The sequence below is a fragment of the Alligator sinensis genome, unplaced genomic scaffold, assembly GCF_000455745.1.
Source record: "Alligator sinensis unplaced genomic scaffold, ASM45574v1 scaffold541_1, whole genome shotgun sequence".
NCBI classification, from domain to species: domain Eukaryota; kingdom Metazoa; phylum Chordata; order Crocodylia; family Alligatoridae; genus Alligator; species Alligator sinensis.
Window position 1 is genome coordinate 384,421 of NW_005842602.1, and position 16,327 is coordinate 400,747.

The 16,327-nt window shown below is 47.4% G+C and overlaps 1 protein-coding gene across 5 annotated transcripts in view; it reads right to left on the reverse strand.

Annotated features, from left to right (window-relative positions):
* Nucleotides 1-16,327, reverse strand: part of MSH3 (mutS homolog 3) — a 224,735-nt gene that overhangs the window by 41,694 nt on the left and 166,714 nt on the right. The window lies entirely within an intron of this gene.

The following is a 16,327-nucleotide window of genomic DNA, read 5'->3' on the forward strand; positions in this document are numbered from 1 at the left end:
TAGCCGCCACATGGGAATAATTTAGAACTGGCCAATAGTGGGACACAAATTTGCATGCGGGTGGCGGGAACTCCTTTGCACCGGGGTTTTCTCTTTGCAACTGAGAAATGCACCCTGCAAAGAAAGCTCCTCGTGGTGGGAAATAATTTAGCAGTGCCGAAGCGCACACACACAAAATCACACCCTTGGGTTGTGACAATAGGTAAAATCATCTGGACCTGTGGACCTGGTGCCTATACATGAGCATGGAGGCTGCTTCGACGCATTGGAATTCCAGTGTGTTGCAACAGACTCAGTTAATTGAGTCTGCTGGAGTGTGGCAATTGCCATGCTCCAGTAGCCTCCTGCATCTCATATATCAGTCTCCCAGCGCTTAAAAATGGTGCTGGGGGCACTTTAACTAAAGCTCATCGAACAAGCTTTAGTTCAAGTACCCCCACGGCCATTTTCAAGCCCAGGGATGCTGATACAGGAGATGCGGCAGTGCTTTAATTAGAACAGCTCTCAGAGCCAATCTAATTAAAGCATCACCCCCTCCCACCTCTAGAGCACATGTAAAGTACCCTTTGTATCTAAGGGTAATAGTAGGTATAGCATCTCTTAGCTCCCTTGCAACGTGAAGTCTGCACTAGTCCATGCTGAAAGTGGGATATATGAGCCATACTTACTAACATCTTGAAGGCTCACAATTGCTTTGCGGTAAGCAACTTTTGTTTGACTGCATCAGTGTAGATGCCATTGTAGGTGACTAGAAATATCCCTCCCAGCCCCACCTTAAGGATAATGGAAATGGGGATGACAACTGCATCAATCAAACAAGGAAAAAAGTGCTGCTTCCTTGCATCTTAAAGAATCCCCAAGCATATAAGGCTTTACAAACATGAATGTATTGCTCCATGTCTTTGCAGATTTCAAATACTGAAATACTGTGGAGACACGATGAAAATGTTACCTGAGCTCTGACAGGCATCAGGAAAGGTATATCTGCCAGCTGGCTAAACAGCATGATATAGTAAATTATCCATTTAGATAGTCTCTGTGATGAAATGGCTTGGCTTTTACAGCAGCTTCCCATGCCACACAAAAACTGAAAGACTTTGTCTTGTCAATACATTAGTGTGGAGTGCAATATACTTCTAAAATGAGTGGTTTCTTCTCCCCATTCGACAAATACAACTTTGGAAAAATACAATTAGGGTGACTACCACATTCTGGTCAAAATCTTATAGCAACATGGAAATACTTTTCACCTTGCTTTGGCAAAATGAGGTATGCTGTGGTTGTACCATGAATACATGCAATTAGTTTAATCTCACAGCTGAGGTGCTACCTACCAGGAAAATCATAAAGAGCAGAATGGTGAATGAAGCCCTCTGGGGAAGGAGCTCCATAAGCTTCAGAAATTCTATGCTGAAATTTCAAGTTAGGGTGGGCTATATGACTAATGGATAAACATGCATCAGATCCCAGAGAAATCTCAATACTAACAGATTGAAACAGATGGGAAATGATTTCATTGTAAGGTAGTAGTGTCAGCACTGCTGCCAGGTAACTCTTGATCAAATTGAAGCAGAGTCCAAATTTTTTCAACTGAAATGAACAGTCTAGGATATGTGATAATGTTCAGTTACTAGTTCATGTTGGGCTGCCCATACAGAAAATCTCAATCTACTTGGAGAGATGTTCCTTATGGGTGGTTTCATGCTGTTACCAGAAGATCATGGACCTAGGATGAGCAGTCCCTTTTAATAGTACTTAGCCAAACACCATGCAAACTACCAACCATAGCAACATCAGGTCTAGATGAAACAACTGAGCCCTGTTCTTACAGGTTTGGACAGAGCGGGAGCCTGATTAGGGATCCCTATGGACAAATCCAGCAGGTCTGTGCACCAGAACTGCCTTGGCCAATACGGAGCTAGAAAGATAGTACTGCCATATCTCTCCTAGTTTGATCACTATGGGAAATTAACAGAATCAGTGAGAAGGCAGAAAGCATTTCCTGATTCTACTGTAGGAAGGAGACACCTTGGAGTTGTTAATGAGTGCTTCAGAACATAAAGCAGAAGCACTTTCCTTTGTCCCTGGTGGCAAAAAGAATGTATCAATGGGCTCTCCCAGACATGAAACATATGGTCAGTGGTGAGCATTCGAGGTTGATAATGGCCAGAAGTTCACTGTTGACCACAATCAAGTGAAAGGCTTTGGAAGTGATCCCTAATAGTTTGATCAATTTTTTGCATTGGGAAGAGTACCTATCACTTTCCTTGCTTGTGTAGTACGGGGCTGGCAATTATTTCTGTTGGAGGGCCACTTAATGAGCTTTGGTGAGCTGTCGAGGGCCACATGGGTAGCCCCACACCTTGACAGTCACCCCCCGGTTGCCATACTGGGACTAGAGTCCTGCCCCTTAACCCCTAACCATTGCCACTGGAAGTCCCTCTTCTTGGCCTCTCCCCCCCCAAAAAAACAACTCCTTTTGGGAGGGTGGGTTGCCATCTTAGAACCAGAAAAAACCAAATCATACAAAGTCAAACACCTACTATAACATTTTTATTTTATTACAAAAAATACCCGTCATGATTTGTGTTTGTGTACTGTATATAGAAGGGATTGCATAATAACTCAAAAATAAAGTCTCACTCTTTTATATGGTGTGGGGGAGTGTGGTTGGAGGTGTATAGTGGGCTGGGGGGGTGTATAGCAGGGTGTGTGGGGGTGTGTGTGGTGAGGGTTTGTGAGGGGGTATGGCTGTGTGTGGGGGGCACAGGGTATGCTGAGGCTGTGTATATGTGGGAGGGTTGTGGGGGCAGGATGTAGGTGTGTGAGGTTTGTAGGGTGTGATGGAGGGTGGGGTGTGAGGGAGGGTGGGGGGTGTGGAGACCCTCCCCCCACGCTCCCGCACATGACGTGCAGCCCCCGCTGCCACCAGCAGCAGGCAGGGAAGCTCAGGGAGCTTGTGCCCAGCACAGGCATTGGTGCCCAATGGGGCACAGCTCCAGCCAGCACTGCACGTGCGTGTGTGGAGCACAGACTGCCCAGCTGCCTCTATCATAGGGACTCTGCGCAGAACGCCTGCAGCTCCTGCACTTGCACTGGGGAAGCCCCACGCTGAACTCTGCAGGGAAGCAGGGGGCGGGGTTCCTGGCAGAGTTTGCAGACCTGCACATCAGGGGGCAGAGAAGGCAGCCAGCTCCAGTGCAGGGCTTTCCCCAGTGCCAGTGCTGGAGCTGCAGTTGCACAGCCCCTGCAACTGAGGCAGCTAGGTAGACTGTGTTTCTTGATCCCTGTGCACAGCACTGGCTAAAGCCACACCCTGGCCCCAGCTCTGCTGCTTCCCTAACTGCTGCCTGGAGCAAGCTGGACATTGGGGAAGCCAGGCAGGTTCCCATGGGGTGGCTGTAGCAGAAGCTCTGCCCAGAAGCTGCTGCTGGCTGGGTCAGGCCTTTTCACCCAAGAGAGTGGAAGTGAGGTGCAGTAGGGTATGTTTGGGGGTGTCCATATGCGTGGGCACCTTGCTCCCACCCTTGTGGGTGAAAGGGAGGGTAGAAGCGAGGTGCAATAGGATATATTTGGGGGTGTCCATATGTGTGGGCACCTTGCTCCCACTCTTGTGGGTGGAAGGGCTGGGAAGGACACAATTGGCTCGGTTGGGGGGGGGTGCTGCAGGCCAGATGAAAATGTCTGATGGGCTGGATTCAGCCCGTGGGCCATATTTTGTCCACCCCTAGTGTAGTACATCACTGAAGTGTCCTAACAGCACGTGTAAATTCCCTGAATCTAGGTTGGTGTATGAATTTATTTAGTTTTCTCAAGATCAGCTAGGACATATCAAGACAGCTGCTTCAGGAATGCAGCAAATAATGGGTGGCAGATGACAACAAAGATGGTCACTGCTGGATGAACAAAGTGATTTTTTAAGCAAGTACATGCTACCTGGTCATCTAAAAGGTTGAGTCCATTGCCCATGAAAGGGGCACGTTATTTAAATTACTTTAATTAGGGATCCAGATATAGACTGCTAGGATTTTGGCTTTGGCTTGGAATTAGACTAGACAAGCAGTAGTTGCCCATGCCAAGTCTTGCTTTTTTGGGGATTGGAGATTGATCCTCTCTCTGGCAATTGATGAATTGGACTCCCTCCTTTACAGGAAAGGTGGACTCTCAGAGCTGTGCTTTAAGACAATTGAAGTAGCTAGATCCTCTGTCTAGGGATCAATGCTTAGGATGACAGTGCTGATGACAAAGCTGTCAATACTGCTGATATCTGTCAGCATCTATTCTTTGGTATCTTTTCTCTCCTCAGACCATTCAATAGTAGGGGTGCTTGCATAACATTGACTCCTCTGATCAGATCTTACTGAGGTTTCTGTTGTGAGAGTTGATCTACCTTCAGGTACTGCTCTAAGCACAGTTTGAGCCTCACATTCCTCAGTTTCCAGATGCGAGAGAGAATGATGTGACACTGACTGTGCCCATCTATCAAAGGCATCAAACCATCACACAAAAGGTACTGTTTACACATAAAGGACACAGTGTCTGCTATTTTAAATAGCTGTGCAGCTTTTCTCCTTGAATAGGGGGACATCTCCCTGCTGTCTTTTTCTGTTCTTTCTCTTTCAGTCCTCTGAAAATCCTAACCTTAATACAATAAGCTTACTTTTAAAAAATGATTGGATTGTGTTCACCCTTGTGTTAAGCAAATGAAAAACAAAAGTAATCAAATTGTCTGTTTAAAACTTCATGTATTTACCCCAACCATAGTAAGGGTGTGTTAATCAATTTGGTAGAAATTAGTTACTAAAGCTACATTTAAAAAAAGCACACATACTTTGACTCATGCACAAGTTGTGTGGGTAAGCAAAAAAAGACTTTAATAAATGTGAGCTGTAAGTCATCTGCTTGATATAAATATTTTTAATACAAAATATAGGAACATATTTTTCTTTGGTGCTTGTCTTCAGGTAACCACTGATACATAAACAGCAAGAAAAATGCACTAAAACACTGAATGCTCTTTACCCCTGCAATAGCAATGGATCTGGCACATTTCTGCTGCGCAGAGGGAGGGACCCCATAAGGTCATTTTCTCAAGGCTTTCCTGAGCAAGTGCTCATGAGAAGGTATTGGGGGTGAGAGTTAAACAGGGAGCAAATCTTTCAGCTCCTACTGACCTGAAGCAATTCTATTTCTGATACAATATATGGAACATGGACTCTTTCCTTTCCCTTTTCTGATGCAGATATCACCTACACCCATGTGAAGTACCTGGGCACAGCAAGCATGTTTATATGCCTAATAATAAGGAAGAATTGTTCCTATGTCACCTATGCCTTTAAGCAAGGTGTTTGCTTTATTGTGCAATTTACCTATAGATTTATAATTTTGAATATAATGCAATACTTAAAGTCAATTTAGAGAAGCTCTAATACATAACTGCTAACTAAATATAACCAAAAGGATAACCATAGCAGCAACCTTTCAATTTCCATGGAAACACTATTTAGAAGACAAGACAGGAGCTATAGGAAAACCTCCTAAACACACATAAATTCACACAATTGAAGTGAAGTCTGCAAAAAGATACTGTAATGCACAACACTGCTTTTAAGGACAGCAGTATTGTTCCTTTTGTTTCACATTAATTTTCATCCTACAGACCTCTCAACATTGTTTGTTGTTGAGAAAGTGTGTGTGTGTGTGTGTGTGTTGGGGGAGTAGCAACACCTTCCAAAGCAGTACAAAGTTAAGATGGTAATGGAAATTTTCAAACTGACATATTTCCGGGACAATATTTTTTCTCCAGAAGATTGAACACCTGGTAAAAAGAATTTATATTTCCGGAGTTCAGGAAATTTGCTTTCTGTAGTGCAGTCTGTGGAACTGAAGACCTGGGCTCTGGACAGCAGTAACTTATAGAAAACACAGCATAAGAAGGAACAGCAGAAGCCCAAAGGAAAGTGAATCTGGGGGAAGACAATAATGAAACACCTCTTACCACATCAACCATTCCCCACTCACTGCAGATGCCTAGACTGAATAAACTACGGTCGCCGGATGCCTTCCCAACTGCTTGCATGATCAGCCCCAGTAGTGCTGGGCGAAACAATGGAGGCAATGCCAGGTGGCAACTTTCCAAGTTCCTCAGTGTCTCTTTCCTCCTCTCCGGCTCAGAAGGTAACCATGGCTGCAGTGCAACAAGGGACTAAGTTCTACCAGTTGGGGAACTTCTGCAGCCTCAAAAGACTTCTGGGTACTGAAGCTGATTATTTAGTCTGGTATCTGTTCTTGTTACAGTTTTTGATCTGTGACAGTACGTTGGGAAACTCTCCAAAAGTCCAAGATACACCAAGTCTCTTCCTTTCTGAGTTAAGGACTAGCATACTACTGAGATTATAAGATGAAAAAGGAGCAGGATGTGGGCAAAAAAGGATTTCAGCTATGAAGGATCACTTTAAATACTCAGGACCAAATATGGAAGACTACAGAAAAGCACTGAGACCTTTTCTCTTCTTGTAACAGAGATGAGCACAAGAAGCTACTCTCAAGGAGAAGAAATGCAATTACCAGATGACTAGCACAGTAACCTCAACTGTGCTTGTAAATAACTAGATATTCAGACAATAGAGCACATGCACACAAATATGCAATGTTTGCCTGTAGCTTCATAAGCACAGGTTTAGATTGCATACAAATTGCCCACTAAGGCAAATATGATATTCAGACACAAAAATCAGATAAATTCAAAATATCAAACAACTAGAGCATACCAATTATAAAGCCAAATCCAACCAGTTTTAATATTTTAAAAAGTCAGTTGACCAGGGAAGCAAAACAATTTTTTAAGATAGGTAATTTAGAACACGTCTGCATTTTATAACAATGGGCCCAATTTAGAAACATATCCAAAGTTGCCTTCAGGACATATTTAGAACATAGCTAGTAGGCCTGTGCGAAGCAGCAAGTATTTGCTTTGGATTTGGATTCAGCCTATTTGGAGGGACAGTGATTCGATTTGGTGATCTGAATCACCATCCCAATTCAGTTCAGCCCATTCGGATTCAGAGATTCAGCGCCAATTTGGATATTCGGCCATAGACTATAATTGGGAATCACTAAAATACCTATAACTTTGTCATTTCTTTGCAGATTCAGATGAAAAAAGCAGGGATGGTAGCCCTTTCTGAGGGCATGAAGCCTGCCACATTTCAAGGAGATAGGTGCAGGGGTTTCTGAGAAAGTGCACCTCAAGATTCTGGAAGCAAATTAAAAAAGCAAACAGGTGCAGAGTGAGGAGACACTGGTCGGTGGACAGGACAGGTGTTCCCGGGCAATCGTGGCCAGATCCTGCCACACCTGGCTGTGGGATGCCCAAGAGGCCAAGGGGTCGCAGTGCAGCGGCTCCACATCCTCGGCGAGATAGGTAGCCACCAAGGCCTCCGCACTACTTGCCTGATGGTGGGGACTGGTGCCACTGGACCCCAACACTGAAACCATGCCCTTGGCCCACACTGGCAGCAGCTGTGGTGGAGGAGATTGGCTCATGGTGAGAGCGCTGGCATGGGAAAATGGATCCCCCTCTTCCACGTTCCCCAGCCTCTGCCCCTCTGTCTCCCGGACTCTGTTCACCAGCACCTCCGTCCAGTGATCAACAGTTTTGCTGTCGCAGATGCTCCCCTTCACCCTTGGGTTGCACATGCCTGCCAGCACGTGGACTGTACTGTACCACAACGGATCTGGCCATATTTTGATGCCCTCCTTCAGCTGCTTCACCAGTGCCTGCACCTCTGGTGAAAACGGCTTGCTCCAGCTAAGAACATTGATCCTCTGGAACTTCTCCATTTCATTTTCAAGCTCCTTCACTACAGGGATCACTTGGCAAAGGAGGGCATCACCAGCACTGAGGCTCTTGGTGGCTGTGAGAAACGGCTTGAGGACTACCAAGATCTGGGGGATGGTATCCCACTCCATTTTGTTAAGGGGGCCACTGATTCCAATCTCCCCATGACATAGTCTTCTGTTGCTTGACCAGCCTTTTGAGCATCAGGTATGCAGAGTTCTACTGAGTCTTCACATCCTGCATGATTTTGTGCTATGGGATGCTCAGTTCTGCCTGTCTGTCCCACAGCATCTTGCCCCTCTTGATGCTCTGGTGGAAGTAGCCCACTGCCTTCCTGCATTTTGAAATGAGCTGGATGGTCCCAGTAGCGCCCTCACTGGGAGCTCTGTCCCTCTCCAAGATGTCCCTGACTATGAGGTGGAACTTGTGTGCCACGCAGACATGTACCGCCTTCACCATATTGGCCCCGTTGTCAGTGACCATGAAGCCACAGGTGAGCTTGCCCAGCCCAACAAGCCACCCCTGCACCATGCAGTTCCTGGCCACCATAATCTCTCTTGCTATGTGGGACTCATCCATCACCTCCGCTTGAAGGAGAGCCCACCAACACCCTGACTGATAGCACCAGTGCCCTGTGAGGGAGAAGTAGGCATGATCTCCACCCCAGCTGCTCCAGATGTCCGAGGTGAAGTGGACAGCTACCTGCGGACCTGCCTTCCGCAGCTCCTCCCTCAAGTACTCCCTGCATGCCTTATACAGGGAGGGCACTACCACTCTGCTAAAGGTGGTACGTGTGGGCACTTGGTACGATGGGGCCATGAGCACCATGCGTCATCTGAACCCTGGACACTCAACAAAGGAGAAGGGCTGGCCATCCAAAGCAAGCATTTCCCCAGTGCTCTGGGTGACCTCACTCACCTTCGGAATGCTCCCCCCTTTGTCTTCACCTTTCCCCCACTGGTCCAGGGTGGCCTGCTTCTGCTTCTTGGGGACAGGGGCTTTGGAGTGAGAGGGGGACTTCTTTTTGGGCATGCTCCCACTAGTGCCAGGCTGAGGAGGAACAAGCAGCATTGTTGCAGCAGGCTCAGCTCAGCACTGTGCCAGGCTGAGATGCAGCAGCATTGCCATGGTGGTGAAGTGTTTCACCACTTTGCCCCAGCTGATCTGCCTTCAGCAGTGCTGGCAGGTAGCATACCTGGGATCATTTGCCACCTCAAAATGATCCCACACTACGCTACCCACCCGCTTCTGTGTTGAGGGTGGGGATCCGACCTTATCCCCCTCCTCACCAGGCAGAGGCACAACAACAAGAGAAGCTGAGCCACCTGCCTCCACAACCTCCTTCAAAGTACCTTCCAGAGAAGGAGACCTGCCTCTAGGGGAACTTTGAGCAGTGTGGAGCACAAACTCAGATTCCCCCTCCTTCCCCAGAATTTCCTTTGCTATGATCCTCAGCTCCTCTGCTTTCAGATCCAGCTCCTCCTTTGGTACCGGAAGGCTCACGCTGGGAACTGAAATTGGGGCAGAGAATGTCATGCTGCTGCTGGTTAGCAGTGGTGATGGTGCAGGCACTGCTACCACCTCCTTGCTCCCATTAGCAGCAGAAGACTCACTGCTGTCAGGAAAGAGGGTGCATCTCTGTTTGGGGCAGGGGGAACTTGCAGCTCTCCCTCTGCCCCCTCTCCCTCCCCTGCCAGAAGACCTGGCACTTGCTTTTCCAGCACACTTCATAATGTTTGGTATGCTGCAAAGTATGAGTGTGAGTGAGAGAGTGAGAGAGACTGTCAGGGAAAACACAGATTTCTTTTTGTGGGGGGGAAAGAATCAAGACAGACTACCAAGAACAAATAAGAGGATTTTGGGGGAAAAATAAGTTAAAAGGAATGGATAGGGATAACAAAAGGGATTGTAGGCAAAGGTAAGTAGGAAAGGATTGGATACAGCTTACAAGAAGAGAGACTGGCTAGCAAGAGACTAGCAAGCCAGAGCCTTTCAGACGCTGCTGCTCCAAGAGAAAGACAGCTCACAAAAGGCACAGATCACTTCAGTTACAGCTTTATATGTTGTTTTTACATCCCTTTTACTATTCTGCTAAACACTGTATGAACCCAGAATAAATGGATGGCCCTAGTTCCCAAAAATAATAATGCAACAGAGTCCTATTCAGTTACATTATCAAGCAGTTAAGTGTCCTACAACACAAGGTAAATATTTCCATTTATGGTACTTTTATAAATTGAAATGCCTGCCCCATATTTTTTGGCTACATACATTAAGCATACTTAGCCTTTTTCATGTTTTTCTTTTTCTCCCCCTTTACACTAATACTAATTCAGTTCTCACTATAGTTGGCATACTGTGTTCTTTTTAATATTTTGCTTAATTAGTTTTGAACCAATTAGTTTGCTCTTGATTATCAACATAATGGCAACAGCTAAAACAATTTTAATATATTCTTCTGGTGTTCATATTTCAGTTTTTGGTATATTTCAAAGTAAATGAAGAATGCCATTTCCAGCTGAATCTGCAAAACTAATTTAGATAGAGAACAAGCAATTCCCAGGGTTAGAACTAGATCAAGACATCTAATGAATGTGTATACTCTTACAAAAGTCTATGGAATTTTTAATAACAGTCAGATAATGCAGTCAGCTCAGCATCTTATCTAAAAGACAGGACTTCCAACAGAACAATGCTCCCTAATAGCAATACCTAAAACCACGGAGCACTGGGGCTACATTGACTCAAGAGGAAAAACAGGGAGCTACTGAGGAAATCGTTGTTTCCTGTTCTAACCCTTTCTGGGCAGTCTCCCAACCAAGTACTGACATAGTCCAATCCTGCTTGGTTTAAGCCATGATAGGACCACTGCCCAAGGTGTCAAGGCTGCTAGTGAAAAATATTTTATAAATACAGATCCATGCAAAAACATAATGCTGGAGAAAACTATGTGCAATCAGAGCAATGCACTGGAAAACAAGATGAAATTCAAACACGTTTCACGTGAGGAATTCATACTGTGACAGAAAGGGTGTTCACTTCACTAACTCCCTAACTGCCATATAGCATAGCACTAACAAATATTGATGGTGATGCATTTCTTAAGTTCCCTGCAGAAATAACCTGCCACAGTGCTAGCCAAATACAGGTGAAAGAATGGGGGTAGAAGTGCACAAGAACAACAGGTTGGAAGTAGGAAAGAACACTGTTCTGTATCAGATTTTAGGTCAGTGTGAATATTATAAGGGTGCAAGTATTCAGAAAGCAAAAAAAAAATCATCTTTAAAACACTGTCAAAATTGAATTCTGTGATCAATGTAATAAACAGCATGTCTTACAAATCTTCACATCCCATCAGTAAAGACCTATTCAACTGATTAATAACTGTAAACAAAGGTAATGGACAAAAAAAGCAGGAAGAAAACAGCTAATATATATTCTGATTTTTTTTAGTTCCAGTTAAATTCTTATAAATTAACACATGGTTTTCTAATTCATTAGACTGCTGAGCATTAAAATATATCAAAGTGTGCATCTGTTCTTTACAATAATGGCACAAAGCAGTATACAACGTAACATTATGACATAATAAAAATAAGTGATAAGCAGGAGCCAGATATTGTTTAACACTTAGATACCACAGTGAAAGGCACAGTATGGGAATATATATATATATATATATTCTGTATGAACTGAACAGTAGATTATTGCTCAGGTTAATTTTCACAGAGAACATATTCCCAGATAAGAATTCTGACAGACCGACAGACAGACATTCAAAAAGCCCAAATTGATTCAATCTTTGCAGGTTAGTCTAACCTCCATAGATTGAAACAATTTGCAAATGAATAGTTGTTCACTTTTGATTCGGAAATGCAGGGACATGCCTGCAATAGCTCAGACTAGAAGCTGGGGGGTAGAAGCTCTAGAAATGTGGCTCACCAGGCCATTCTATCTGGTCTGTGGGGTCCCTAAAAAATTTAGAAAATTAATATTTATCTGCCCCTGGCTGCCCGTCATGCGGCCCCTGATGGCTTGCCAAAACTCAGTAAGCGACCCTCTGTCTGAAATAATTGGCCGCCTTTGTGTTAAAGCGAGCCCCGCACTGCAGGGAAGCTGTGCTTGGGGGGGGGGGGGCATGGCCAAGCTGAGTCAGATTGGGGAGGGGTTTAAATCCCCACCCTGGCCTTCAGGGACCCCAGCCAGAGTGTGCCTGAAGGGGGAAGCAGCCCTTGCCAGGCATTTTCCACCCCCACTCTTACCGTTCAAGCAGCAGCAGGTGTGGCCTGCCCTGACAGCAGCATGAAGTGAATGGAGACGGAGGTTTAATTCCCCACTCCACTCCTTGTCCCACAGGCATGGACCCAAGCCAGGGTCTACCTATCGAGGATGGAGCAGCCTGTGTCAGGGTCTCCCCCAACCTCGCTGCTGCATCAGCAGGGGCAGAGGCGTAGCCAGGCACCAGCCCAGCATGACCCTCCAAGGCAAAGGGGGCAGGAGGGGGTTTATTCCCCCCCGCCTTTCCCCCACGAACCCAGCTGGGGTCTCCCTGTCAGGCATTTCCCTCCCACCCTTGCTGCTGGAGCGACAGGGGGCATGGCCAGCCTTGGCAGTAGCCTTAAGCCAACAGGGGAGGGAGGAGATTTAATATCCCCTGCCTGCCCTGTCCCACTGGTGTGGACCTGAGCTGGGGTCTGCCTGGCTGGGGCAGAGCAGCCCATGTAAGGGTCACTCCTCACCTGGTGCTGCTGTGACAGGGGTGGGGGTGTGGCTGCAGGCTGGTCGGCATGGCCCCCCGAGGCGAAGGGGGCAGGGAGGGGGTTTATCTTCCCCTCTCTCCCCGGGGAACCGCAGCTGGGGTCTGGCAGCCTTGGCTACCTCCTCCACTGCTCACACCTGGCCAGGCAGACCCTGGCTGGGGTTCCCTAGGGGAAGAGGGGACAGAAGAGGGAATAAACCCCCTCCCTATCCCCTTCACCTCAGTGGGTCATGCTGGCCAGCATCTGGCCATGCCCCTGCCCCTGGATTGGTGAGAGGGAAGTGACCCTGATGGGGCAGGAGCCCTTGTGATGGTGTCCCAGGGAGCGCAAGCCTTTTCCCACTGTGGGGGCCACGCTGCCACAGATTGCATGGGGCAAGCAGTGGTGGTGGTGGTAGAGGGAGCTTGAGGAGCTAGGGCCACCCCAAAATTCAGCTTTGTCCCCGTAGCCAACCTTCCAAGCCCTGCTGCTGCTGCTGCTCACCCCATAAAAGCTGCAACAGCTCTGCCCACCCCACTCTCACTCACAGCACAGTCCTCCCCACTGGGAAGGGTCTTGTGCTCCCTGGGACACCATCGTAGGGGACTGCTGCCCCATCAGGGTTGCTCCCCCATCACTGGTCCAGAGGAATTCATAGATTTCATAGACATTAGGGCTGGAAGGGACCTCACAAGATCATCAGGTCCAGCCCCCTGCCCAAGGGGCAGGAAGTCTGCTGGGGTCAAATGATCCGAACAAGACAGGCATCCAAGTGTGTCCCAAAGGTGTCCAGAGTAGGTGCTTGAACCACTTCTGGAGGGGAGCCTATTCCAGACTCTGGGGACTCAGACAGTAAAGAAGTTTGGTTTTTTGTTTTTTTTTTATGTCCAGCCTAAAACGGTCTTCCCAGAGTTTGTGACCGTTAGACATTTTCTTTCCTTGGGGTGTCCTGGTGAACAAATGGTCTCCCAGTTCCCAGTGCACACCCCTTATATACTTATAGGCTGCCACCAAATCCCTCCTGAGCCTTCACTTTTCCAGGCTGGAGACTCATGCATCTCAGCCTTTCCTCATAAGACCTGTTCTCTTGTCCTCTGATCATGCGTGTGGCTCTCCTCTGGACTCTCTCAAGCTTCTCCACATCCTTCCTAAAGTACAGAGCCCAGAACTGAATGCAGTACTCCAGCTGTGGCCTCACCAAGGCTGAGTACAGCGGGAGGATGACATCCTGGGTCTTGCTTGAAATGCAACGATATATGCAAGCCAGGGCTTTGCCAGATGCGGTATTGCACTGTTGGCTCATGTTCATCTTGTGGTCAATCATCACCGCCAAGTCTCTTTCGGTCATGGTGCTAGCAAGTGTAGCACTGCTGAGCCTATAGGTATAATGTGGATTCTTTTTCCCCGAGGTGGAGGACCTTGCATTTCTCAGTGTTGAATGCCATCAGGTTTTGATCCGTCCACCTTGCGAGCCTGTCCAGGTTGGCCTGAATCTCCAGCCCATCCTCTAATGTGACCACACTTTCCCATAGTTTGGTGTCATCAGCAAATTTAGCAAGTCTGCTTCTGATACCTGAATCCAGATAGTTTATAAATATGTTAAAGGATACTGGTCCAAGTATGGAGCCCTGGGGGACTCCAGCCACTGGTGAGCATGCAGCCATTAAATCAATTAATCCCGCCCAACCCCTCATCTCTGTTTGCTTTAGGCTGATGCCAAGGCTGGCCACACCCCCTGCTGGTCAAGCAGAGCACAAGACAAAATGCCTGACAGGGGCTGCTGTGCTCCTAACCTGGCAGACCCTAGCTGGGTCTGTGCTGGTGGGACAGGGGAGGGAGGGGAGAAATAAACTTCTTCCCTGCCCCCTTCGCCTTAGGGGCCCAGTGTCTGGCCATGCCCCCACTATGGCACAGAGGAGTGGGGTGAGTCCTGCTAACTTGAAGCAGACAACACAGCCCAGCCCAGGGCTGCAGAGCATGCTGGGATGATGGGGCACCCTGATTTAACTTAAACCAGGAAGGGGGTTTGGGAGAAAAGTTCCATAAACAAGTTTGACCCAAATCAGTTAAGTCTGATACTACATTCAACCAGGTTTATCTCAAATTGGTTTCAGCCATTTTGAAGCTGGTTTATGTGCACTCAACTTCTGTTCTGTTACAGGTTTAAACCAGTTTCTGATCACTTAAACTGGTTTATGTGCAACTTCTCTTCCTAGCCAGGACAGAGAGGGAGAGAGAGACAGAGACTTCTAATCTGGAAACATGTGCAGACCATTCTAATCTGGAAATATTTTCTCTGTGAAAATTAACCTGAGCAATAATCTGCTGTTCAGCTCGAACAGTTTCAGGAATGACCTTTTTCAGTGCATGACAGGGAGAAAGGAAAGAAAGAAATTAAAAGTGCCAGCAGGATGTTTCTTCTTTAAGGCTATACAAGACAAAAACCTTTGGAGGTTGTTAATACTCTTACAAATTCATCAGTGCTGTTACTTAAATGAATCTGTGACCTGTTGTGTGAACTGAAGTGGAATGATTTTTTTTTAATTACAGTAAGCTCAAATTCCAGTGGCATAGGAAGAAGGTATGGCATAATATTTGCAGGACTAAATTTTCAAACTTGAGTTTTTACAACTAAGCACCTACATCTTTACTTTGGCTCCATTCACTTCTCTGCAATTAGCAATTGCCTAACAGCTAGAAAAACTGGACCACTTCACTGTCTAAATAAGGATTGAGCTATAAGGTTTCCCTCGATTTATGTGGGTTCTTTATATGTGAATTCACTCGTATGCGATGAGCATATTTAGATCCATCATTCATTATATGTGAGGTAAATTTGCTCTTATGCAATCAGCATAGATGCCCCCCGTCCAAGCAGGTAAGTCTGTGGGGGAGAGGGTAAAGGGCCATGGCCCCACTCACCCCAGCCCTGGCTGCAGCAGCTCCAGAAGTGGCTGGCGCCAGCTGCCTGCAGCCACTGGGATGCACAGTGCTCTGCCTGTCCCCACTCACCTCTGCGCCTGGGCTGTGCCGTGCCCTGGTGCAGGCAGCTGGTGTCAGCTGCTCCTGGGCCCACTCCAGCACGGGCTGGGGTGAGTGCAGACAAGCAGAGCACTGGGCAGCACAGTGTATACCACTCACCACAGCCCCAACTGCAGCAACCTCAGGAGCAGCCAACACCAGCTGCCTGCACCAGGGCACGGCACAGCCCAGGCGCAGAGGTGAGTGGGGACAGGCAGAGCACTGTGCATCCCAGTGGCTGCAGGCAGCTGGCGCCAGCCACTTCTGGAGCTGCTGCAGCCAGGGCTGGGGTGAGTGCTGCTCCGTTCCCTCTGCTTTGCTGCCTTGTGCAGCCCCAGGAGCAGCACCCCTCCCACCACCCCTATTCCTTCCTTCACCGCTATGGGAACCTATCCCTACTTATTACATTGTAAAGTGGGTTTGCTTTTTGCCAGGCTTGTCCAACATACGGCCCGCGGGCCGCCACGCAGCCTGTCAGGGCATTTTCTGTGGCCCGCGGTGCTGCAACAGGAAACGAAAGTAATCACGGTTTACTTTCATTCCGGCCCCTTGTCCCTCTTCCAGCCCCTCAGCAGCTTCCTAATGGCTGCTGAAGGTCTGGGGAAGGGACAAGGTTCCCACACACACCGCGTCAGCTTGACGTTGCCGACGCGGTGTGTGTGGGAAGAGGAGTAGCCATGCGCCGCTTAGGACAGGACGAACCCAGCCAGAGCAGCAGGGGCCCCGC